Source organism: Ambystoma mexicanum, chromosome 3p, assembly GCF_040938575.1.
Source record: "Ambystoma mexicanum isolate Mex_15411 chromosome 3p, UKY_AmexF1_1, whole genome shotgun sequence".
Taxonomy (NCBI): domain Eukaryota; kingdom Metazoa; phylum Chordata; class Amphibia; order Caudata; family Ambystomatidae; genus Ambystoma; species Ambystoma mexicanum.
The window spans coordinates 959401020-959422131 of NC_090925.1; the positions used below are offsets into that span (position 1 = coordinate 959401020).

Sequence of the window (21112 nt, forward strand, 5' to 3'; positions counted from 1 at the left end):
AGTTACAAGCCCTAGCGACACAAGCACCTTAACGTACACCTACAGGTATTACCAGACCGGTAATGCACCCACTCCAAGGGTTCTATTGCTATTATTACCCCGGCAGTCATACCGGTCTACTAATAGCATTTTTCCTCAACCTGAGAAACGGTGCTAAAACCTGTTTCTCAACTCGAGAAAAAAAAGCTAAAGTAATGGCCGCCAGGGATCGGGGAGTAGGCCCCTTCTCCCTTTCTATTGCAGCCATTACAAAAAATCAAAATACAATTAAACAAACAAAATGGCCGCCATGGAGCAGAGAGAAGGGAGTACACTTAGTCCCTTCTACCTATCCATGACGGCAGGGAACAAAGGATTGTAACTCTGTGGCACAGGGCAGTCTTTCCCAGCCAGGTACCGACTCAACAAATGCAAATCAGATTGTTTATAACAATCTGATTGTCCCTCACCAGGTACTAATGGGCTACATTTACAAGCAATCTTATCCAAGCTTAGTTTTGAGATCCAAGTTCTATCGCTTTGTCTTGGTATCATTTATAAATAAACGAGAGTGTTTCCAGATCCGTGATTTGTAAATAGGGTTTCTCGTGTGCCAGCCTCCCATTCTTATCACTCGTATCCATCTCCAAAGTTCAAACGCATGTAATGCTTGTGGCATGGCCTTATCCTTCAGTGCCCTTGTGAAGTGTATCAGGCGCAAAAGATTGCACGTATAGTAATGGAGGGATGCATTCCATATAGTACATGGTCAGACCATCTTCCCCTTCAATACCCAGTGCCATGCTCACGAAAAGCACAGTATCTCCCAATTGTTCTTTTGTAAAATAACTGTAGAATCTGTTAAGGATGACAACATAACTCACCAATAAGCAGTTTGTAATATTTGCAGACAAATATTGTAAGCATATTACATTTAAAAAGATTTAAAAGCAGTTCGTGTTAGGTTTTCCGAGACAGTTCAGAGTAAAGGAGTGTGAAAAGCTAGTGCAAGCGTGATTTCTGCTCTTTGCTGGATCAGGCATCAGCATTGTGCAATAGTGTTGTTTCTGCCCTGATCTGGTGGCCTGTGCACAGTCTTTACGCCCTAGGCCAGGGAGGGGTCACTTACCACCCTCTTCCCAACAGACCAGCTGCGAGCAGAAGGGGCGGTAGACAATCTGCAAATCAAAACAGATGTGAAGTCCTTTCTGCAACAGGCGATGGGCTACCCCCTGAGCTCTTGTCTTTTGGTTGTAGACCCCTGGAAAGGCCAACAGACACCAGCGTAGATTTCTTAAGTCCCAGAGGGAAAAACGTTTAATTTCAAACCATTAACAACAATAATCTTAAAACTCTACTCATGTATTACTTATTTTTTTCCCTTCCTACCCTAAAGTTATTCCCCTACTAGGGATCTGATCCGCCAGCCCACCTTTCCTGCACAGGGTCATGGAGGGGCCCTTAGGTGAAGCTGACAGGAAAAAACCCTTCCAGTCACCTGGCATCATCCACTTAGGACGAGTAGCTAGAGAATGAATTTAGTGGGTGGTGTCCTCCTTTGGCAGCCTCTGGCAGGCCGCCACTTCTTCCAACCATATCACACCTTTTCCTCTGACCTAAACACCCCCATGTTCTAAACTATTACCCAACACTTATGCTAACAAGCTAGCAAATAAACAAATATTAACCTAAATATATACATACACTTAAATAAATACATACATAACTATATACATGTCATAATTATACACAAAAATAATAAATACGTACTTTAAACCTATGCACATTATATCTAAGGGTGTGGCTGCTTCTGTCAACCACCCCCAGTGCCCTTTAGTTGTTAAAGGACCAACCCGCTACCTTGGGTAGATGGTGATTCTTGGGGTGGGCTTGCACCTCCCTGCTGCTCAAGAAACCTGCACAACCAAATGCAGTCATTTGTTATGGCCCTGCGTCCACATGGGGCACTGCCGTTATCACCAATGCTGTGGACCCATGTATTTTCATCTCTCAAGTCACACCCCGTTGTCTGGTGCATTGCCATATTCATGGCCGCAGCTTCACGATCTTTGCATCTTCATGCAGTGCCCCATACCCCAAGGGCCCACCCCACTCAACGCTGCATCGCAGTGCTTAATTGAAGCTCCCTTTTGGGAATTTAAGGTGCGGGGCCCACGCACTCCATCATTGCACCTGAGCAGCGATAGTTGATGGGGACACATCAGTCCTTTCCCCACTCTAGCATGAAAAGATGCACCGCCAGGTGCTCGTCACCCTGGCATAGAGGCCAGGACATAGAGGTCCTACCGTCCCAGGACTTAGACCCTTCACCACCTGTCCACCTGAGACCGAGTGGGGCAGACTTCAGGTGACACTCTGACAAGCTACTGGCATACACAGCCCAGGAGCACCAATCTTCAGAGACCATCCAGTTTAGCCTAGTGGCAGGACAACAAGGTGTAAGGCCGTGCCACCTGGTCCCGGGCTGCCTCGCTGATTCAGCTTGGGGTTGGGTAGCCCTGATCTTCTCCCAGGTGGCCTGCACACTTGGACTAGGTCTTCATTCTTCTGTGCCCTCATGGTCAGGCATTCAGGTGGGTCGACATGATGACAGGTCCCATGAGGTCCTGCACTGCACGCAGCATTATAGTGGGGAAGTGGTCTCATTTTTTATTTGAAGTGGGTTGTGATATCACAGCTAGAAAAATACAGTATAGGGATATTGCAAGTTACCAAGGAGTTTCATGAAAAATTACAGGAATGAGGTTGAATGCTGAGTTCCTTTATAAGGCCACTGAGATGACTTGCAATATCCTCATACCATACATTAGAGTGAAGATGATTCCTTATAACACATGGTCACATCACAATCCGCTTTAATACGTGATCTCTTCCTTGCCCTGATGCAAAAGATTGCTGTAATGTGGTATAATGTAGAATCTGTTTAGTTGGGGAAACACACTATTATTGTCCTTGTAATATGTGCATAGACGTATTTTAGGTAGTTTTAAAAAAAAGTGCTTTTAATAGCCAACATTGTGTTTTATAATATAGCAATCTCCCCTGTATTCAGGGGCATACAGGGTCATTAACGGCACACCAGCACGTCTCTAAAGTCAATGACCCTGCTCACCGAGGGGTAAACCCTATTCGCACCGCATTCAGGGTCCAACTAGTTAAGAAATCTTTTTCCCACAGGAGATGATTGTTGAGTATATCATGCGTGCTTAATCTCTTGTGCAAGAAAACCAAATATGGCTGCCACTATGGAAAATAGAAATGGGGTTCAGCCTCTTTTCTATTTCTTTGGCAATAGTGATGGCTAGGGAGCACGGGAAGCAGAGAGAAGAGGGTTTAGGTTGACAGGGTAATTGGGGAGGGGTAGAGAGGGTGGGGCTGGCGTTGTGGGATTCCTTGAGGGTGAAACGGTGTAAGGAGGAGATAGAAGAGGACGGGGGCAGCCATCTGAAAAAAATTAGTGAACACTCGGAGGAGGCGCTCATGTGGCCAAGATAACATGGGCTGTCACTGACAGATTCCATCCACGTTCCTGCCCGCCTAATTGGCCAGAATCACTCCCCTCAATGTAAATAAGTGTTATGTGCTACTTGTATGCCATACTGTGCTAAATACCAGTAGTACACTAAACAAGTACCATACATGTCTTCTTATGCATCATGGTATGACTGTGACTTGATTAAGAGAATGCATACAACAACAAGAAAGGAATCTGAAAGTCAAGTCATTGCTTTAAATCAGTGATTTAGTGGCAGTAGGAATTTTGATGTGAGCTGTTTTTCACACAGTTTCTGGCCTTGGTAGCAGGCATTGTAACATGATTAATCAGCTGTAACGTAATAAGAGCCGTCATGTAATTTTTTTCTTACATCACATAATTATGTTAAAGTTGACTTTGAAAAACAATAAGTCGTGGAGACCTGTATACAGATATTCCAGGCTTTCATGTAGACTAAAAACATGTTTTACAGGCTTTTGTGCAGATAGTCAGGGTCAGATGTCTTATAGCTGTTACTATTTGTGAATTTTAGGGTACACAAAGTATTGAACTGAGACTGACCTGTCAGAATTGGAACTCGCAGCATGGAGATTTATCGGCTGCTAGAGGGGAGTGCTTAACATGTGCGAGCTGTCCACTCAGTGCTTCATGTTCAATGACACAACAGGCAGAACTGATCCAAGAAAAAGAGCTCGTGACAGTTTGAGGAAGTATTTGCACTCTGCATATTATAGTCTGCACTGTAATCATGTGGGACGATTGCATATCGTGCCAAAGAAGACAACAAAAGTGTATGTTTGCAAAACACCATGCGATATCGTCACCACAAAGCACCAGGGCCGGACTGAGGCATACAATTGTCTCGGGCACCAATGAAAAAGAGGCCCACAGTTGCAAATGACAATGAATTCCTTTTGCGACAGACTGTTTCAATCGTAATCAACGGGCCGTCGTTTTTATCAAATGTGATGCAAATTGTTCAATTTAAAGAATACCTATTCAGCAAAAATGGTCAAAACTAATATCTGCATAGTGAAGTAACTCATCCAACTGGGTCACATTGGCCAAAAAAGTGGCCCACACTCGCATTTTGCGTTGTGGGTTCGGGCATTGCCCTTTCGCCCTATATGCCTGACCGAGCCTGCAAAGAACCAATGTAATAAGAACAAATGATTGTACTTACTTCTTCCCACTGTGCGTGTCTCTGCTGTAGCTAGCATATGTTTACCACCAAACTCATGTTACTCATTTTATCATCTGTAAAAAGGTAGACTGCCGCAATAGCCATGCCAGTATATGAAGCTGTGACCTGCAAGAAACGCCTTCATTTTAGCAGAGTACCTCACTGCCTCACTGAGCTACCCATTAAAGAGTCAGTTTAACTACATATTGAGAACAAGCACTGACAATGCCAACAGTTTGGGCTTTTGTGTAGGCATGGGAAAGGCACTTGCCAGGCACTCTCGCAGTAGTATTAACTGGCCATTGATGGTTGCAGGTGCAAAATGGTGCGGGTATGTGTGCATCCAATAGCAGTGCCTGGCAAATGCCTAATACTTAAAGACAAGCCAAAACTGTGAGCTTTGCCAATGCTTGTTTTTAACAGGACTTCAGTGGAGGACATGCATAGCGCTTATAAATTGAGTGGATGAAGGCAGACCTGGGTAAGCCATTTTTATTACACCAGTAACAGGTTTACAGCTCCAATTAAGCCATTAGCTGTCAGAAGATTGCTTTGAAAAACCACTGGCAGGCACTTTGAGTGCAAACTTAAATGGTAAAAATGGCAAAGCTTTATTAAACCGACCTCAAAGAGTTCCCATGAGGTGTTGTTTTGGGCAGGGAGAGTCAGGAATGGGTGGGAATGTCCATAGGCGTTAGTGTGGCCTTAGGCAGTCAATGGGTGGCCAAATAACCAAATAACACCTATAAGCTTTGTGACCCTCCACATATGGCATTTCCCCCTATCTGTACTCTAATGCAATAGTTTCTGATTATAGGTGGCACAAGCGCCACCTGATAGCCCAAACTAAAAACTAGAAATCTACAAGGTACAAGATGAACAAATGAGTAGGCATTCTGCAGTACTTTGCAACCCTGTCATAAACACTGCTATACCTTGTCCAGTTACTAGTTTTGGCTTCAATTTTATTTAGGTTTGGATGGAAGTGGCTTTCCCAATCATTTGGTACCTTGATGCAAAGGGATGAACAAGTCCCTGCATGCCTATAGTAAGAACAGCCGTGCATGCCTATAGTAAGAACAGCCGTGCATGCCTATAGTAAGAACAGAAAGAGACACTCTGTGCTAGGCATGTTGTTAGCATAGGAAGGGCTGCTTTCGTCTGTCCTCATATAATGCAATCAAGATGCACTGGCAGCCAAGGAAAGTTGCGTGCTCCAGCAGCAACTTGTCAACAAAAGTAATAAGCAACCAATGCAGGCAGCCAGATCTGCCTTTGTACATACGCTACCCTGCAGCACTCCCTCCCACATTTCCTCCAACCCCCAAACTTAAGCAATGTTGGCATCTGAACTGCTAAAAAGCATGCAAAAACGATTTAAACTCATCAGGCTAGGGACATTGTTTGTTTGTTTGTTTGTTTGTTTATTATTTATAATGCACAACATACCCAAGGGTAACAGGGCACAGCATTTACAAGTATATGCAAAGCTTGGTTACAGCCACAGGGTGAAAATGTACATGCAGGTGTTCATTACATAAGGTATATACAGATGGTACCTATTTACAGTGAGTGGTACAAGAGCAAATGTACAAGTGAAACAGAGATCTTACAACAGCAGAGTCAGAGGTATAGGTGTTTGTAGAGTACAAGTATACAGTCGGTATGAAATTAGTAGTTATAGATACCTGCAGCAATATGTTCTGGCTCTTTGCTAAGCAGGACTTGTAGATTAATGGTCATTTGATTTCAGACACGTGATGGTGTTTGTCCTGAAGTTTTGGTAGGATTGGTCGATTCTCAGTGTGGGGGGTAGGGAGTTCCACAATTTAGCTGCTTTCACCGGGAAGCTGTTACCTCCAATAGTGCATCATTTGAAGCTCGGAATGGTAAGGCGGTCTCTGTACGCAGTTCTGGGTGGTTTTAGGGAAATCTGTTTATGGAATCTGTCGGCCAGGTATATGGGGGCAGCATTGTTGAGAGATTTGTGGGTGAGTGACAACGTTTTTAGGAGAATTTTGTCATTGGTTGGTAGCCAATTATTCTGTCAGCTGCTCTCCGAGATGTGGTCTCTTCTAGAGATGCCTATTGCCGCTCTGAGGGCATTGTTTTGTAACATTTGGATTTTTCTGATAGTGGCTTTAGTCGACCCTAGATAGAGGGCATTGCAGTAGTCCAGGCGAGACAGGATAAGGGCTCTGGCCAGGGTGGTACAACTCATGTCAGATAGGAATCGCTTGCCTGTGCGGATGAGTTTACACGTGTAGGCCATGGTAGACACCAAGGAGTTGACTTGTTTGGCAAATGACAAATTAGCGTCGAGGTAAAAGCCAAGTGTTTTTACCTCGCGTTCCACCTTGATACTGTTGCCATCAATTGTGAAAGAAGAATAATCAGATCCTAGTTTTTTTAGACTGGGAGGGGTGCCCAGGATGATGAGTTCAGTTTTATCATCATTCAGGCATAGTCCATGCATGGCAATCCATGCTTGGATGATGATGTACACTCTATTCACCAAGGCCAAATCCTTTTCATAATCCCCTGAAAGTGGGAGGAGGATCTGGGTATCATCTGCATAGTTAGTGTAGGTGATACCGAGATGATCCAAATCATCGAAAAGGGGCTTAGTAAAGATGTTGTACAGTGTAAGCGAGACGCAGGATCCCTGAGGCACGCCGCAGGTGATAGGTATAGGGTCGTCAGCTGCTATGGGCGAGAAGACCCTCATTGGATAGCACCCGAGGGCTTGAGGCATCTCCCACTAGGAATGTTTAACCATGTGAGTGATGGCACTCACTGCCGAAGGTAAAAATTACATTTTGTCCAAGTGACTAAGGGGCACAAACATCTTACCCAACCCTCCCAATGTATGACTTATATATGTGCATCCCAGGGGCAAAACAAGCCCAATATTAGGGCATATATGTACACGCCAAGAAATGTTAATGGTAAATGCTACAATTTAAGCAGAAATCCCCAGCACTAGATAGCACTGAAAGATAACTGTCCCGGTGAACAGGGTAGCAACCACCTTTGGAGTGTTAGGGGGTGCAATATTGCCAGATGTACATTAAGGATTGCAGCGCTAGAGCAGTTTAGCAGCAGTACTTCACATTGTTACTGCCTAGTCACTGTTAAGAAGTAAATTAGCTGTGAACAATGACAACATGGTTGCAGCATGCAGGAAGGAACAAAGGACATGTCATCTACAGGAAGGATGGATTCAGTGAGGACTGCCTTTCACTTTCGATGAGTACGATTTTGAGATTAACGTTTACCTGTGGATAGCATGAACTAAGGGGAGGTTGCCTATCAATACAGAACAGCCACTAGCATCAATGACAAAGTAATATATTTCAAAAGTTACATTCTGGGCATTGTCTCAATTAAAGCAAGGAGGGCTAACACTCCTTTATCTGTTGAAATAATGGGCTGAGGGGAGTTCCAGCTTGATACAGCCATCTATGTATGGAGTATGGATGGTTCTACGAATTCATAAAGGAAAAGAGAACAGTTTCCCTGTAGGAAGGATGGATTCGATGAATTGGTTCAGGGACAAAAAACAACAACCTTTCCCTTTTCGGAAATAGGGATTCTGTGGATTCACCCATGGGAAATGAGCCTGTCAACGTTAGGGAGCGAAGGACAAAGCACCTGCTACATGTCAAAATAATGGGCTCTGGGGATCAGCACAAATAAAGGGAGACTTCCATTAAAACGTGAAACCACTCCAGTAAGCACTAATTAAACAGAAGTTTATTGTTGTGCCAGATTAATAAATTGGTGGCAAGACAGTCACCTGTTAGCAGTTGGAAGGGCTTAAATATTTGCTTTGAATACACTGGAGTGACTGAGCGTAGTGAGGGTGTCCAAACCAACGTAGGAGGATTCGTGGAGGTTCTGTACCCTAGAAAATGTTTATAAATAATGGGTCAAAATGGTGCTTTTTACAGCGCATTTTCTGTGATAGATTCTGTAAAAAGCCACACAGTTGGCAATCGATTTTGAATGGTAGCACTTGAAAACACTCCAATAGATGCATGCAAGCCACCAACAGTTCACAGGAGCATTTTCTAACACTTTTTCAGGATGCCTTTTCCCACAACATATGCCAGAATAAAAAACATTCACATGTGGGCTGTGTCTATACATATCCATGCAGTACTACCATTTACGGACTTGCCAGAAAAATCTACATTCCAAGGTATGAAAATATATCCAGACCAACTGCATCAATGGAAGCCAGTCTAGCCACATAATAAATAATCATGTTTGCTTTACCTTTGATACCAAGTAACAAATGCCATGCCATAGTAAAAATGCATGTCCAAATTGGCTGCACTAATGTAGCCATGTAATAACACTTATCCTGTTTGCTTTGCCCTTGATGCCCATTAAAAAATGCCATTGATACAAACGAATTACACATTCAGCATATGCTAGGGTAACGTTTCTGCCTTCCTGTTATAGCTACGAGTAATCATCGAGCTGGGCGAGCACTGCTACAGCTGGCTATCTTTACATAGATATGTTTAAATGCCAGTGCTTTGTTGAACACCTTTCAATATAACGGGTTCCCGCACCTGGAAGCCATCATGGTTGCTTGCAATTCACATTCAAAACAATATAATACTTCTCAGATGCTTCATGTGTCCTTGATGCTCTTTGTGGGCCTTTCGAAAGGTCTCTGTGGCGGCACAGCTCTAGTAAACAATGCCGGGGCTTAGGCTATGGTAACAATATGTCCTGACAGACCTGCAGAAGAAGACATGTTTAGTTCTTTGCAATCCTCCTTGGGAAACACCCTGGTTAGAAACTAGGGATGTAACGGTGTAACGGTATACCATTAAAGATACCGTGAACCACTTAATTGAACAATAATAACCGTCACATTGTTTATACCGTTATACCGTTCATACCGTTAAGTGTGCTTTTCAATCTGATTTGGAAAGGCTGCAGTAAGCAATTGCTGCGCAGTCTTGGTTTTGCACTGTTGGATGTGCCGTCTGCCAAGTAGTTTCAGTTGGAGCAGTTTTTAATGCCATTCCATAAACCACATGTGCCTGACACAAAATCAATATGTTAGCAATAGGAAGAATAGATACAGTGCCAAGAAGGAAAAGGGTTCACTTTGGGGTGGCGGCTTTGGGGTTTATATATTTATAATGGATAATGTTCTCTAAACATATGGCAATGGGGGATTTCCATGGTTCTATCATTGAATTTACATATAATAAGTCGCACTGCGAAATTCACTCATCTCTGTGGGTATTCCCTGCTGCCATACCAAAGGGTAACATGTCAGTGATTACTGAACACCTTTTGGCCCGCAAGTAAACTAAAGGCTGTAACGTAAATGACCACTTAAGAAAAGCTTTTCAGTTTGCTTTGCCAGTTGCAGCAGGCCTCCACCCCACCCCCTCCTCTCCACACGTGTGTTTGTGTTTGGTGGAAGCAAGGCATTTCAGTGGAAAGTATGTTGAAAAGCCCAATTCTGGCCCTGGGGGCCTGGTTTTGTTTGTGATGATAAATCTGTCAATTTATGACCTTTTAGAAAATATTTGTTAAGATCAGTTAACTCCACCTGCTATACCGCGATAACCATGATATACCGTCATTTGGCAAGAAGGTTATCGTACCGTCATAAAACGAATACCGTGACACCCCGATTAGAAACACTACATTTTAATTTGGAGAAAACAAACTCACAGTGCTGAACACTAAGCACTCCTTCTGGTGCCTGTGGGAAAACATGAAAAAAAGGGTTTCAGAGTTGTCTTCCCGAGTTTGGTGCGTCACTCTGCGGCCCTGCCCTAATGTCTACCTATGCAGCAGTCAATTAGGCCGCATTGCTAAAGTTCCCCGCAGATCAGAGGAAAAGTATATATTTTTTTTAAGTAGTGGAGTTATAAGTGCCTCGGGATTTGGTGGCTAGGGTGCTAGCAGAGAAGAAACCACGCATCCAGGACGTGTAGGAAGGCGACCAAATGGCTTGGGTGGACAAAACAAGAGGTTCCTCCAGAAATGTTTTTCTTGGGTTTAGTGATCCAGGTTTTTTGTCTACCCTTATGGAAATATTACACATTGTTGTACTGCTTTGCAACACACCAGGAGCTCAGAAGAACTGGTGAGCTTTCAAAGAGAGTTCAAGTAAAATGAAGAGATATGTTTCAAAGGTCAAAAACAACGGCACCAGATTATGTTAAAATGGTTGTGAAAAATGGTGAAACGGTGAAGAATACAAAATAAACGTAGTAGACGTGTGTTCCCTTTAGTTTCTGCTCACTTCGACCTCTGCATCAGATCGCCTACTCATGTTGATCAGTATTGTGCCCGTGATTGCAGTGTTTAGCCTGGTGAGATCATGGGCCACTCTGGACCTTTGAGAAGACACGTTTGGCCGCGCAAATGCTTCTCCGGGTGGCTGGTGCATGGTTCAATCCTTGGGAGTGGGAGGAATGCCTTTCTTTTCTCTCCCTGCCATGCAACCTCGCTGCACGCTGGTTAGAAATCCTTTCCATGGCCCCTTCTCAATAGTTCCATTGGGTGTACAAATATTCCGCAGCCATCGCAGTAGCAATAGCCCAGGAGGAGCAGGCACAGCCAGAATATTCCTGGGGGAAACTCCTAAATAACCCGAATGGGGTTGATGGTCTCTAGAAACAGGAGGAGACCCTCGCAAAACATTGCACTTTCTTGACTTTAGTATAAGCAGACCATTTCCGAATGGCTATTACCTTCTTTCAGACGACAGAGATGCCCTCAGAATTGGTCATGCATTCTAAACCTTCTGCAGAACGTGTACTTTTCAATAATATAATTCTTTGCTCATGGGTATCAAATTTCTCCCTAAGCCTCAATAGCATGTGTCTGTTCATTAGGAGACTACATAACATTTTAGTTTTGGCCCGTGGATGGTGCCTTAGTGCCACGTTGTGAGGTAGTAACATTGGTGTAGAGTATGGAGAGAGGAAGATGCTTTGGTGAAGGCAAGGTGCAGGTGTCCAAGGCTACATATGTTAAGCTCATAAGTGATGCGTTATCACCATCCTGGGAGGCTGCATAGTTTCCCTCATGGGAGGCACTTTTGTGCCACTATTAGTTTTGCTCATTGTTTGCTCTAAATAACGTTGTCTAATTGTCACACATAGTAGACCTTTAGTACTAGGAATTACATTTCAATAATAAAATACATCACAAATGTATCTGGATTAAAGTTAGAAGGCACTATCTAAAACACATGCAATTTCCAATAACGACCCCTCCACACAGCAGATGATGGAAATAGAAACCAGAGGCCAGGTTATAGAATCTTTGCACTGGTGCAAGTGAAAAGCTGCACCATTTTAGCACTAGGGCAAAGTTTGCCCTACTCATAAAAACACTGGGTCATATTAGAAAACCATTGCAGCATGACAAATACAGTTTGGCATGTTATAAGCATAGTTCAAAAAAGATACATTTTCACTGCATTTTTGCATCGGGGCAGCATTTGCCTTACTGCTAATGCAGAATGGTATTAGCACCAGGGCACATTTTCCCCTGGTGCAAAAATGCATCATAAGTCTATCTTTTTTGCATCAGTGCACATTTTTTGCCCTGGTGCTTGTACGATGCTAAACTGCATCTGTAATGGTTCTAAGATATCCTAGGGCTCGATTCATAGAAAAAGCTCAAAGTCCCGGTGAAATAAATTGCACATAAAACAATTTTGCGCCTACCTGTACGCAAAAGTATGTTTTGCGCGTTCCACTTATTCATGAAACTCCCTAGGTGCTAAGAAAATAGACTAGCGCCCGGAAAGTCCACGACACGCATCCATGCAAACCAAAACCAGACACATACACCAACCTTTGCGCTTACCTTATCCCCACCATCAAACACCCTGGCAATACTGCAGGCTGTCTCCCCACAACCAAGGCAGCACCTTGGCGACACTGCGCACAAACCACCGAAACCCAAAACTGCACCACGATAATCTGTGTACTATTTCTCGTAACTCAAGGCATCACCCAGTTAACCAGCGTACAACACCCCCGTAATTCATGACAGCACCCCACTAATCTGCATACCATCACTCATAATTCCAAGCAGCACCTCAACTATGTGCTGTCACCCCTAAATTGCTATTTTAATGTTACCTTTGCGCGTTGGATTCTATGAGTGTTGTTCTTTGTGCCTCCTACCATGTAGCGGTAAGTTCACAAGGTTTGCGTGTGGCTTTTCCCAACATAAAGTTGCGCATTGCAATCCATGAATACGGTTGGGTCTGTGCTTGACTGTGCGTGTGATTTCTTTGCGTGGCCCGTCCCTCACCACGCCCACGTTATTCCTTGTTCTTCCTCATTTTGATAGGAGAATGGGGAATATGCATGTTCCGCCCCCCTATTTTTTTCTCTGCGTAGGCCAGCCCCACACTTTGCGTGCAGTGTTGCACAGGTGCTCGGCTGCATGGAACCTGCGCATGACAGACCTGCGCAAAGTCCCGGAAATACACGCAAATTACGATCCATTAATCACAAAATTGAGTTTTAAGCGTTGAAAGGTGCGCAAAGTCACTTGTCAGTCTGTAAAAAAATCTGTAAATAAGGCCCCTGGTGTTTTTAGAAATACGGCAAACTTTGCCAGAGTGCTAATTCTGTGCAACTTTGCACTTGCACCAGTGCAAAGTTTCTTTTACCTCGCCCCAGGTGAATACGATCAGGGCAAAGCCTACAAAATGCACACCAAAAGTATGACATTACTTTTACAATTTTAATTTGAAAATGTTCAAGATCTTTTAGGAGCACCATTTTTTTCTATAATAGCACACCGAATAAATATATCCATTCATAATATCAAATCAAATTATTTCGATACAATGCCTCTAATAGTCTTGTTGTTAGTGCTAGATCCCTGCTCTCCTGGGTGGTAACTAAACATGATGTGCTGTGGTCGCTTCCATCTCATGAATCTTCATGCCTTTCATACAACCGAATGTTTGGTTTTGACAGATTTTTGTGGCGCTCACGTCACAAAATTGCTGAAACCATTGTTAAAGAAGAGGGAGCGGGAAAAGTACTTCTGAACTGAAAATATCTGGTTGGCATAGCATGCAAATGCTGCCTCACTAAAGTGTCTTTTTCCAAACTCCTCTGCCGTACTCTGCCCAATGAGGAGTTCCTCAACAATTATTGGCTCCAACCAGCAGCTTTGTAAGAATCAAGTCGGGTTCCAGGCTTTCCAGGCTGTCCATTTCCCACCCACTCAGTGATTTGTAACATTCCGTCATTGGGCTACTTTGGTTCGTTTATGTACAGTTGGGCTATTTTGGATTACTTCCGATAACTGATTTTTTTTTAGTGCTCCCGAGACTGCTTCTCTACCTATACCCACCCACCCCTCGCCCACTCTATCTACCCCCACAATCCCACCCCACCCCATTACATGAGCTGGTTGGGTTTTGTTTGTGCTATTTTAGGGTACTTTGACAAGTCCTCCTGGGGCGGCTTTGTTCTTCATATTTTATACTTCCAACCAACTAGCCCCACCCACCCCTTGACTCTCTTTACCCCTACCAACCCATCCACCCCCACTCTCACTACATAGCAAATGTCTCTCTAGCCCCAGTCACCCACCAAAGCCCCACTCGCAATACCCTCACTCATGCCCTTACCACTCTCTCTAACCCCACCCTACCCACACTCTCTCTAACCCCACCTACTCACCATACTCCAATTTCCTCTATCCACACCCTCCCCCACTTCCTCTACCACCACTCACCCACCCTTCCCCCACTCTCTCTACACCCACCTGCCCACCCAACATGCGCTTTCTCTACCCCACTCTCTGTACCCCAACCGACCACACAACCCCACTCTCTCTATCCCAGCTACCCACTCTGCACCCATTCTCTCTAACCCCACCCACCCTGCCCCAATCCCTCTACCCCCACCCACCCTGCCCCAATCCCTCTACCCCCACCTGCCCTCCAATCCCCACTCTCTACCCCCTGCCCACCTAACCCCCACTTTCTCCAGCCCATGCTGTCTACCACCACCCACCCAACCCCCAACCCGACTCTCTCTACCCCCAGCTACCCACCCTACACCCACTCCCACCTTCCCACTCTACACCTAAACTCTCTAACCCCACACACCCTTCCCCACTCTCGCTTCCACCGCCCACTCTCCCCAGGTCTCTCTACCCCACCCTAACACTCTCTACCCCACCCACGTACCTCCACTCTCTCTACCCCTACCCATCCATTCCATCCCAATTCTCTGAACTTCCACCAATCCACTTCAACCCCACTCTCTCTAGCCCCACCCACCCCACATACACTCTCTCTACCCCTGCCCACCTACCCCATTACATTGGCTGGTTGGGTTTTGTTAGCACTATTTTTGGCTACTTTTGACGAGTCCTTCTCAGGCTGCTTTGTTCTTCTTGTTGCCTGCCCCAACAAACTACCACCACCCATGTATTCCTCCACTCTTTCTACACCTAACCAAACACCATAACCCCACTCTCCTTAACCCACCTCTTCCCCCTTCCTACACTCTCTCTATCCAAATAAACCCACCCTCCTGCCCTCGTGTCTGACTCTAAGAAGGAGCCGTCGGCAAGAGGAATCTCCATTGTTGCCGAAACGCTGAACGCGTGTCATTTCATCTTATAAAGTAAATGTGGACTTTAACTTGGACCGTAACTTGTGCTAAGACCGCAGGTCTCCCGCGGTTCTTGTTGTTATCTTGTGTGCGAAGGCGCATTTTGTAAAGGTCGCGCTGAAAACTCTCCTTTTTCTTGTAGCTCTGCCCTCTTGCCCGCCTACTGCTGCAGCCACTTCCTTATTAGCACTGGTGCTCGCGCATCTTGCACGCGCATCCAAATTGCATTGGAAGTGTGGCTGTTAGGCGAGGAGGAGACGGTCACAGGTATTCTAAAAGTTCTCTGTTTTATGGTTTACATTGGTTTGGCTTACTTGGATTACTATATCTCCGCCAGTTGGACTTTACTTGTGATTGTTGGCAGAAATTAGCCCATTGCGTTTACAGCGCATCTGTTGAGATACCTTCTAGGAAAGTGTAGTATTGGTGGATGGAGGAAATCATCAGGAAACAGGTCATTCACCGGAGACATGAGTATATAAAAATGAGTACGTTTATTCATAAGTTACAGGGCAAGTTAAGTAAGAAAGGCAGGAGTCCGAGCTAAAAAAAAGTATGAAAGGCAGGAGCTAAATAGATAACATCCTTTCAGCAAGGTTCTCCCATTGTGTCTCCCCAACTGTAACTATTGGAACACTAACGTCTCACATAATTCTAAATGACATTACTATATTATACTATCTGCACAGGTTGCATTCAGTACAGATGGATATATAAATGCTACACATCTCCCTCTCTTCCAGCTGAACACACAACAAGATACCACAGACCAGACATACAGAGACTATCAAGATTTCCACACTCCTGCACATCTGTAAGAGCCATACAACCATAACCATAAAAGTGTATACCACATTCCCGTAACTAACATTCAACACAGATAAGTACACTTTTCACCACTTGCCCGAAGCTTCCACTCCCGGGCCTCACAGCTGCCACCTGCGGGCACACACATTCCTTGCCACACTCTCAACCACTGACACGTATCTCCTCCCACTCCATCTGCCACCTGGAGACAAGGGTCTGCCACACCCAGCACAACCGCGTACTCACGCAACCATAAGATAACCTGCTAACATTCATATAGACCATCCATTTACATTCCTAATACAACTACATCAAACCATGACTACAATACACTACCTTTCTTCTCACAGAAACACCCATATTTTGCATCTTCCATTTATACCGTTTATCACACACTCCCACTGCCTATAGGAGAACACATAAATGTAGGGAAAGAAAGGAAAGATACTTACAAGACAAAGATCACATGAAAACAATGCAACTGGGAAAGAAGAAGAGTGCATGGAAAAAAAACACTACGACAGACAATTTATCAAGAAATCTGTCCAAGTGGAAACAGGTCTCAAACCAACAACAATTGCATTCATCTTGCAAGACAGTAAGACCAAACTGTACCGGTTCAGAGCAATATTAATAATACGCAACATCACAGCATAAATAACATGCTCGACATACGGCCAGCACCCGTGCATCAACATCGCTTGCAAACAGGCCATTCAAGCATATGGGTAATTATTCGCTATTCATAACCTTCATGACATTAGTGCTCTTTACACCAAACATGAAGTGTCACTTCTCATAATGTATATTCCCTTCGTATTTCACATCTGCCCACATGCAGATTCATAAATAAAATGACCTCTGAACAATGCAAAGTCATTACTGATCTGATCGCATCCACCTAATGCAGACTAAAGTACCACTTGACCACTGAACGATGCAGTGAAAGTAACATTTAACTTGTAAAATGACTTCTGAAGGATGCAGAGTACTACTTGACCACTGAACGATGCAGTGACAGTAACATTGAACTTGTAATCATAAATGAAATGACCTCTGAACGAATCAGTTATTACTGATCACATCCACCTAATGCAGACTGATATACCACCTAATGTACCACCTGACCACTGAACGATGCAGTGACAGTAACATTGAATTTACAACATATATTCCAGTCATATTTCACATCTGCCCACACACAGACTCATATACGACATGACCACTGAACAATGCAGTGTCAACGTTAAACTATTGGCCACCCATCAATAAGTATAATATGACAATATCACCCAGATTACCACTACTCATAACACCTTGGTAAACCTAAATTTCATCTGGACATCACAAATATCAACGAGGCATCTAAATATTAATCTGGGAATCACAACATAATATCCGTCCGGGCACCACAACAGATCCGGGTATCCAATATTCTTCTCTGTATATAAATGCAATATCCATCCGGGTACCACAACAGTCATCCGGGCATCCAATATTTATCCAGTATTCCTTTGGCATCCAATCATTATATAAATGTAATATCCATCCGGGTTCCACAACAGTCAGCCGGGCATCCAATATTCATTCAGTTTTCATTCGGCATCCAATATTCATCTGGGTATCACTTCATACAGCATTCAGAATTATTTTGAGCATCCAATAATATTCTGGGTATCATATTCTAATATCTATCCGTGTACTACAACTGTGAACCGGGCATCCAATATTCATCTGGATATCCAATATTCATCTGGGTATCATGGATTACATCCAGGTATAACAATGCTTATACAGAAACAACCACCATTTCATTTCGCAATCAAAAAACCACCCTTGCACATACTTTGTTGGAAACACCATACCATATGTAAATGCCTTTCATATAATGTGCTGTATTGTATTTACACTTAATCACAACACCAAACAAAATCGTAGGTATGTAAACGTCAATGGCGGTGCTAACGCATAGAGCATGACACTAATAGTTGCAGACCTGCAAAACCTCAAACTGTTAATAAATCTGCTAGTACCATCAATCTGCCTGATGCAAACTCTAATAAACTCATGATATATGAATATGATTGCATACATTGTCACTATTCATATACACATCACTAATGCCTCATCACATTATATATCAGGATGATCATCATTGTATTTCAAAAAAAATATTTCTCATTTACAGGTATATTGCATTTTGTAACATTTCTCCCCATCTCCATAGGACTCAATAACAATATGAAAATAGGAAATGTTATTTTATAAAGTCCAAACTTATAGTCCAAAACTGGGAAGCTGCAAAACCTCGAAATTTGTTAAACACTAAACAACATCGAACACATATACTGTGCACCATCCTAACCAGGTACACCAAATATTCACAACATACACCGCATCCTGTCACCCAAGAAAATACAAATGCACTATTCAATATATATACATCATGGCAATATTCAGCTTCCCTAAACCAGGAAACATATGGATCTATTGCATATAAGATGCAAACAACATTTAAAATATACACATGGAAAACCTGCAGAAATAAAACATGAATCTGCTGCATCCAACTAGATAGATTGAATTAAATAAGGTAAGAATACAGTAATTAACAATAGATTGTCCATGAATCATATGTAGGATCAAAAACATTCAATATTATATGAGTCCATGAATTACACGTAGACCGTGCGCATGAGTAATAGCTCCAAATCCATGAAATACATATATCTCTATAGAAAAAACATTACCTTGAGTTTATGCCGAACAAAAAACACGGCGATTGCTCCCACCCTCCAATAGCTGTTCCAATAGCTGCAGCTGCATCTGTGACGAGGATGTATAGTCCCTTCAGGAACACATAGACAAAATCACTCCCGTCACCACATCATGCTGCACACGAATTCACAACCTTCCTGAATTTCCGGAGGCCTCAAAAATGTATGTTATTATTTGCCAACGTCGGTATTGTCATCTAACAGATTGTTCCGGTGAATGCTCACGTTCTTTATTGATGAAAGTGCGCTCCACGTACAATCACTGATACAGAAAGGGAATGCCTTTTCCGTACACGTCATCGTGCTGTACGCGCAAATATGTCCTTTCTTCTAACGTGTACGCTGCTCCGTGTATGAAGAAAAGGGATAAAACAAAATGCGGTGCTGAAACGGAAATAGAACGCTGAAACAAATGCGTTCCATAGATTCACAGTGACTTTCCTCACATAATATACGTCATCATTTGACTAGAATCCACGACACAGTGCGGATCACTGGCATCATTATACTGGTAATGGTAAGGTCACTGTTGAACAATGTAAACACCCATATACACGGCCTCAAATCATCTCTCCTTGGGCAGCGCATAGAAAACAAATCAGCTGGCCAGTACATCACGCCCACAACAGGCAGTGTACAGTAAAATGGAGTTCCCAACGTAACAAAGTGCTACATATCACCTGCCCTGTAACTTGACGGTTGCAATGGGTGCTCTGATGCAACCCTTAATTTAAAACTTGCTGCAACGCTGCAACCCAGCGCACAGTACCTTAATGTCTGGAAATCAACACCTTCTTCATCAAACGCTGCTTGTTGGCTGCCTGCCAGTTATACCTTGCACAGATTAATTATGGGAGCCTCTCCATGGGCAGCCGACTGGTACTGTATGCAGGGCTTAATTTTCTGCAGCTGACTGGCACTGTATGCAGGGCTTAATTTTCTGCAGCTGACTGGCACTGTATGCAGGGCTTAATTTTCTCCTGGGTAAATGGATTACTGACATTAAAGTCCTCTCCATCTCAAGAATAAGCAGACTCTCATCTATATATATTCTGGGACCAGCAGCACTCTCCAGTGGGTCCTTTATATCTTGGGATCAGCAGGCTTCATCTACAATTTATCTGGAATCAACAGGCGCCTTCTGATCCCATCCTCATTGCCATTTGTAGTATTGGTGGATGTAGGAAATCATCAGGAAACGGGTCATTCACCGGAGACATGAGTATATAAAAATGAGTAAGTTTATTCATAAGTTACAGGGCAAGTTAAGTATGAAAGGCAGGAGCTAAATAGATAACATCCTTTCAGTAAGGTTCTCCCATCCTGTCTCCCCAACTGTAACTATTGGAACACTAACGTCTCACATCATTCTAAATGACATCACTATATTATACTATCTGCACAGGTTGCATTCAGTACAGATGGATATATAAATGTTACAGAAAGCTCTTTCTAACAGAAGCATGAGTGTGCAGTTTTGCCGCCAGAGTGTACGGTTGTAGGGCGGAATATCGTCCTTTCCCTTAATTCTTTTCTTTTTTCTTTTTTTATTGTGCACACGTTCTAGCACAAGTCCAAATCACAAATCCTGCGTTGTGCTGCTTTATATTGTTTATTGTTTGGTACAGTGTCTTCAGTGTTTTTCTGTTTGGTATTTGTCTGAATAACTGCTCAGTTGCACATTATTATCATGAGTAAGAATTTGCAAAGTGGGAACCACCTTTGTGAACCTCCTAAAAAACAGATTAACTCTACTGCAAATCAACCTAGCCATTTGACTTTTCCTTTGCTTTCACCCAGTAAACGATCACTATTGTCGATGTCTGTGAACAATTCCCCTCCGAGTAGTCATATCCCTATGCGAGAGGAGGTAGCCTTTCCTGTTTCCAACTCTACCAAGGACCTGACTGCTGTGTCGCCTAAGGCTGCACTACCTATTTCTTGTCCTTATACTTTTTCCATCAAAGATGTGAACGACGGTGACGTTATGCCAGTCAGTGGCGATTATGTATCATCCGAGCTCTGTGGTATTGCTATGGAGGCAGTGAACTGTTTTTACCTATCTAAGATACTTCTATGCTCGCTCCTGCCATCATGAATGAACTCGGCAAGCGCGTTCGCCTGTCTCTTGGACCTTCCACTCCTGTATCAAAGTCATCAAAACATTGCGAACAGGCACTTTCACAAAGTTGACAAGCTT

At 43.5% G+C, this 21112-nt stretch overlaps 1 long non-coding RNA gene across 1 annotated transcript in view; it reads right to left on the reverse strand.

Annotated features, from left to right (window-relative positions):
- LOC138581152 (uncharacterized) overlaps window positions 1-19588 on the reverse strand; it is a 358284-nt gene extending 338696 nt beyond the window's left edge. Inside the window, exon 1 of the long non-coding RNA XR_011304453.1 lies at window positions 18886-19588. This is a non-coding gene — a long non-coding RNA (uncharacterized lncRNA). The remainder of the gene's footprint in view (window positions 1-18885) is intronic.
- Window positions 19589-21112: the final 1524 nt, after the last annotated feature.